The sequence below is a fragment of the Carassius auratus genome, chromosome 14, assembly GCF_003368295.1.
Source record: "Carassius auratus strain Wakin chromosome 14, ASM336829v1, whole genome shotgun sequence".
Taxonomy (NCBI): Eukaryota; Metazoa; Chordata; class Actinopteri; order Cypriniformes; family Cyprinidae; genus Carassius; species Carassius auratus.
In genome coordinates, this window is record NC_039256.1 from 2,575,371 (window position 1) to 2,581,430 (window position 6,060).

Here is a 6,060-nt window from a genome sequence, read left to right on the forward strand (position 1 = left end):
GGCTCTAGTTGTCCTGGTCTCTGCTGTCTTTCAGGGCAGTAGAGGTCCTTTCTAGGTGCTGATCCACCATCTGCTCTGGATACGTACTGGATCCGGGCGACTGCAGTGACCTCGGAATAAGAGAGAAACAGACTAATATTAGCGTAAATGCCATTCTTTTAATAATGTGGCAAGTACATGTTCCTGTAGCTCAAGGAGTAGAGCATTGCGTTAGCAAGCGCAAGGTTGGGGGTTTGAATCCCAGGGAACACATGTTAGGAGAAAATTGTTAGCCTGAATGCAATGTAATTCTCTTTGAATAAATGCATCTGCAAAATTGATAAATGTAAATGTACATCAGGTGTTATAGGAAGTGTTCCCAGTTCTGTTTTACCTAATGAATGCAGCCTAAAAAGCTATAACCTTTTTACCATTATGTTTTACAGGGGATTGGAGTAATGCTAAGTTCAGGATTCATAATTCAGGGAACATAACAGACATTGGTAAGCTTTTTATTTAGGCTTGGACACACAGGTTTTTATGGCCTATCTGGCCACAACTATGTAGCTACACTTGACATTTCTGTTTGTTTCACCAGTCTCTTAACCATAGTCTTCTAGCAGTGAGGATGTCTTGCGAGACGAAGACCTGGATGGAATACCTTATGGTATTCCACTGAGCATAACTCATTCACCTAGCTTCCACAAAGACAATGTTTCTTCAATATTGCCTTTCTTACTTGCGCATAGTCATCCACATCCATTGCCACATAGGCAGCACGGGCTTTGGCAATGAGCATAGGAACTAGTCGAATGGCCCAATCCTGTGGAGGTCATTTACACACTGTAGCGATTCGCTACAAAAGTAGTCAGATAATGCTCAAGGTCATCCATCACACTGAGCTGCTGCATCTTTGGCTTCTTTCACCAGTTCCCAGCAGATGAATGGTGTGTGTTGTTTGTCATATTTGTATGACACTTTATAGAAGTTACTAAACAAAACCTGCAAAGATATTTCCCCATGTGATATATTGAAGCATCATGTTAAGGTATGCAAGCTCCGCCTTACAACAAGTCGATTGGAAGATCGCGTTGTGGGATGGACCAGATCTGCTTGGATAAAACCCCAATGCCTGAATTAATTCAGTGCACATTCTTCTTCGCCATTGCTTGAACAGAGATGACATCGCTGAATTCACTGATGAACTCCCTTTAACTGTCATTTTTCATTATTGACACAAATGAATGTTGTTCAGTTGCTTTGACACAATCTTTTTTGTTTAAAGCGCTATATAAATAAAGGTGACTTGACTGTTGAAATGATCTTCGATCCTAGATCAGAAGGGGATCACTGTCATGTAACAATACATGGGAAATTAATTAAACAGGTTTCATCTCATAAATACTTGGGTGTTTATTTTGTTATGTTGGTCTACTCAATACTCAATCAATAGTCTGTGTTGTAGACTGCAGCAGAAGTTATATTTTTTGTGAAGTTTGAAAGTATTCGAGGTAAATCAGAGGATTTTATTTCTGTTCTATTAGTCTGTCTTTGAGAGTTAAGATATGGTCTCACAGCATGGTATGAAAATCTGACTGTTCAGTCAAAATCAAAACTTGTTTGACTTGGACATCCTGCTTTAAAAATTGTAGGTTGGGAAGCGAAACAACCAACTCAGGAGATGTACGAGGTATCTGTTTTAAGATAAGCTGGGAAAATTGTTGCAGATAATACACATATTTTATGTGAGAATTTTAATAGTACGTTTTTCTCAGCATTTGCAATATTTGTAATTTCTGCACAAAGGAGATGTCGATCAGCTGCTATCTCACCTTTGGAGAAGACTATAATTAAACAATTTAAAAATAATAAGATTACCCCAGAATGCAGAAATCTGATGCAATTGTACTTACATGAATGGGGTCTTTTATCACAGGGGCGGCTCCACGTTTTAATAGCAATGGATGTGCAATCCATGCATAATATACTCTATGCATAATGCATTTAAAATAGGGTTTATAAGCACAACACTGCTTTGTTTACAGCGGTTACACTGCTGTAGTGCCACCTAGTGTCAGAGAGTTAATCTACATCTCATTTAGTCTGCTGTTCTTTTTCTAAAGCTTTAGTCGATGCTGCGCTGCTCAGTGCATTGAGAAACATCCTATTCGTGACCAGCTGTGAATAATGTGTGTAACACGTCGATAGAATTGACCCGGTGGTGATATAGCCTCGGTTGATGACGTCATCGGAGACTATAAATAGATACGCCACAGGTGCATCAATAGGGCTGTGCAAAAAATCAAATGCGATTTTCATGCGCATCTCATCAGTAAAGATGCTCCTGTAATTAGAAGTATATCTCCAGCACATGCATTCAGATCAGGGTTGCCAGGTTTTCACAACAAATCCTGCCCAGTTGCTTTTTAAAACTAGTCCCAAACTAGCCGCGTTTCCGGGAGGTTCCCCGATAAAAATTGCTTCCCGGGGGTTAAAATATAATTTTTTTGGAAGGGTTGCTCTGCTAAAATTCACATTTTAGGGGCTAAATATCACATTATTGGTATTGGGGTTTCTTCAAACCGTGGATATGAAAAACAACCGCAGCCTTGGCAACACTGGTTCAGGTGGAGCGGCAGTTACTACACAGAGCTGTAGTCTACCGACAACTAACACAAAATCATTTTCAAAATCGACAAAGAATCGCCTGCTATTTTAACATCGATTTTGTGTAGATTGTCAGTGAATTACGGCTGTGTAGTAAATGCCAACCAGTGTTGCCAAGTCTGTGGTTGTTTTTCATGTCCGCGGGTCAAAGTGACCCAAATACAAATAACGTGATATTTAGCCCCTAAAATGCGAATTTTACAAAGGCAACCCTGCTAAAAAAAAGTATATTTTAACCCTGGGAAGCAATGTTTTATCGGGGAACCTTCTGGAAGTGCGATTGGGCTAGTTTTGGAATAGTTTTGAGAAGCAACTGGGCAGGATTTGTTGTGAAAACCTGGCAACCCTGATCTGAACGCACGTGCTGGGTATATACTTCTAATTACAGGAGCGTCTTTACTGATGAGATGTGCATGAAAATCGCATTCGATTATTTGCACAGCCCTATGCATCAACAGGCCTTTTGTCTTCAGATCATTTTGTGCATGTGTGCGTCAACGAAACGGTAAGTATGCGGTAAGTATTGTGTTTCTTCGTAGGGTGAGCCAATGAAACGGTAAGTATTGTGTTCCTCCATACTCTTGTATTATGTATAAGCTGATACACATGATTACGGTTTTGTTTTATAAGGGGAAGAGCACATGGTTCTGGCTTTAGAGACGGGCGAGTGCGAGCATTATAAACTGCTCTCAGTGAAGATGCTTCGTGCTCATCTGAGCTATTTTCAGACCACATCCACCTTTTCATCGAAGGGCTCTTGTGCAGATCTGCGTGACGAGCGAGCGATGGGCTTGTCACTTTTGCTTGTGGTATCACCGGATCCACGCATTCTCGCTCATGATCTTGAAGCACGCTCTGGTGTTTCTTCGGTTCACCAGGAGGATTTTATATCTCTTGTGTTTTTCGGCCATGAGCAGCCCGCCTATGAGCGTTACTCTTGCGAGAGGTTACTCACGTGGTGGACATGTTGCAGCTTGATTGGAAACGCAAACAATAGACCCCCAAACGTAGTAAGCTGGAGGAAAGGTTTCTTACCTCCATGATGAGCTGACGAAGTCACGGAGCAAACCGTATACTTACCGCATGTTTGGCCCTCGACGTGGACTTTTTCAACTATCGTGGATACAAAGTTACGGGGGTATTCGGAGATGCCTCGGGATGAATAGATGCTTGCGAGCTATCTCTCACCTGATCCTTGGTTAAGAAACCTACTCTCCCCAGTTTCAGGGAATCTCCGGCGAGTGATTCCCTTAGTTACCGCCTGGAAACTAGCGGTGCTGAGAGGCTCGCTACCTCTAAGAAGGTCTCTAGAGCAGCTAGTACAGTCATCCCCTGCTGGTCTGCCACTTCAGGGCTCTGAGCTTAGTGGCTCTGGGCACACGAGGAAGCGGTTGCTGAGCTTCAACGAGACGTGAATTTGTCTCATGGGCAGGGGCCATTGGCACCTTATTACACGGTGCCCGTCTCTCCTCTGTGCCTCCAGGAGACCATTCTGCCAACCCTGCCGGTGTTTCAGGGCGCAGCAATCTTCAGCGAGCGCTTCTCTCAGTTACTGCCTGGAAACTATCTGTGCTAAGAGGCTCATTACCTCTAAAGAGGTCACTAGAGCAACTAGTATGGTTGTCCCCTGCCGGTCCGCCGCTTCAGGGCACTGAACTAGCGGCTCTAGGCACACTGAGCTTTGTCAAGCCACAGATTTGTCTCCCTGTGTGACTAGGCAAATGGCCCGTGCCTTCGGCCATTCTATGTCAGCTTTAGTCAGCACGGGGAGGCATCTGTGGCTTAATTTAACTGCCATTGAAGAGGCATTCATCATTTCCTCTCCCGCCGCATTCAAGAGGAGACGCCATCGGCACCACATTATTCGGTGTCCGTCTCTTCTTAGTGCCTTCAGGAGATCGTTCTGCCAACCCTGTCGGTGTTTCAGGGCGCAGCAATCTGCAGCGATCGCTTCTCTCATTTAACGCCTGGAAACTAACAGTGCTAAGAGGCTCACTACCTCTACCGAGGTCTCTAGAGCAGCTAGTACGGTCTTCCCCTCCCGGTTCGTCGATTCAGGGCACCTAGCTAGTGGCTCTAGGTGCACAAGGTTAGCCCCTTCCCGTTACCCTCACAAATCCCCTCCATCCCCGCTACTTCTTGTACTTCGGGGGCGGAGGTTTTCCAACAAAATGTTAGATGTTCCCATGTTTCCTGCCATTGTTCAGGAAACGGAACATCTAACATCCCCTTAAAAGTAAGTGTTAAAATTGTTACCACTCTCAGAGAGCATTTCTGTGGGGGTATTGAGCACAGTACGGATAGGATACAGGATCCAATTTATTCGTCAGCCTCCACGTTTCAACGGCGTGGTCTCCACTTCCTTGAAACCGGAGCTGATGCCTCGAGGGCTACAGACTCTTTTGGGAAAAGAGGCCATAAAACATGTTCCTCGTCCAAGGAGAGAGTCGGGCAGATCCCAAAAAGGGGTGGGGGAGTGCGCCAAATCTTGATTCTTCGGGCAGATACCTCCCTGATGGGCTGGGGAGCGGTGTTGGATGGCCACCCAGCTCAAGGGGATGGCCGTATTCCTGGCTCTGAAATAGTTCCTCTATCACTTGAGGGGCTGTCATGTCCTAGTATGGGTGGATGACACCAGGTTACATTCCAGTGAGTTTGCACAGACACTACAGATGGGGGAATTTGAACTCAATCCAGAGGTAGTGAAACAGATTTGGAAAAAATTTTATAAACCAGAGGTGGACCTCTTCACCTCCCATCAGAAAAACAGCGCAATGTCCCCCCCCCCCAAGTCTGGATGCGATGACGCACACATGGCCTAAAATGTGCCTGTATGCGTTTTACTCCAGATTCTCTGCTCCTGGGAGTCCTAACCAGAGTTCGCCAACAAAAGTCTTGCCTCGTGCTGATAGCACCACGTTGGCGAAACAGAGTATGGTTCTCGGGGATAATATCTCTCCTCGATGGCTCTCCATGGTGATTCTGGAGAGGAGGGACCTTCTGTCTCAGGCAAGGGGCATGATATTCCATCCCAGGCCGGACCTGTGGAATCTTCATGTTTAGCCCCTGAAGGGTACCAACTGAGGAACACAGGGCTTTTGCCGGATGTTATTAATACCATTCTTAGTGCTAGGGCTTCCTCCACCAGACAGAGTTCTCGAGGGTTTGGTTGAAACCCCCTTTGAAACGTTAGAATCAGCGTCTGAAAAGACTTCTGACTCTAAAATGTTTTTTCTCTTGGCAATAAGGGTTGCCCCTTACAACAGGTTTGTGATGTGGCAGGTTGGTCCTCTCCGCACACATTCATAAGATTTTATAGTTTGGATGTCCATGCTACTCAGGCCTCTCGTGTCCTTGAGTCAACTTCACAAGCAAATGTCTGAGGCCTTCTTGTGGTTTTTATAGCACACCTGC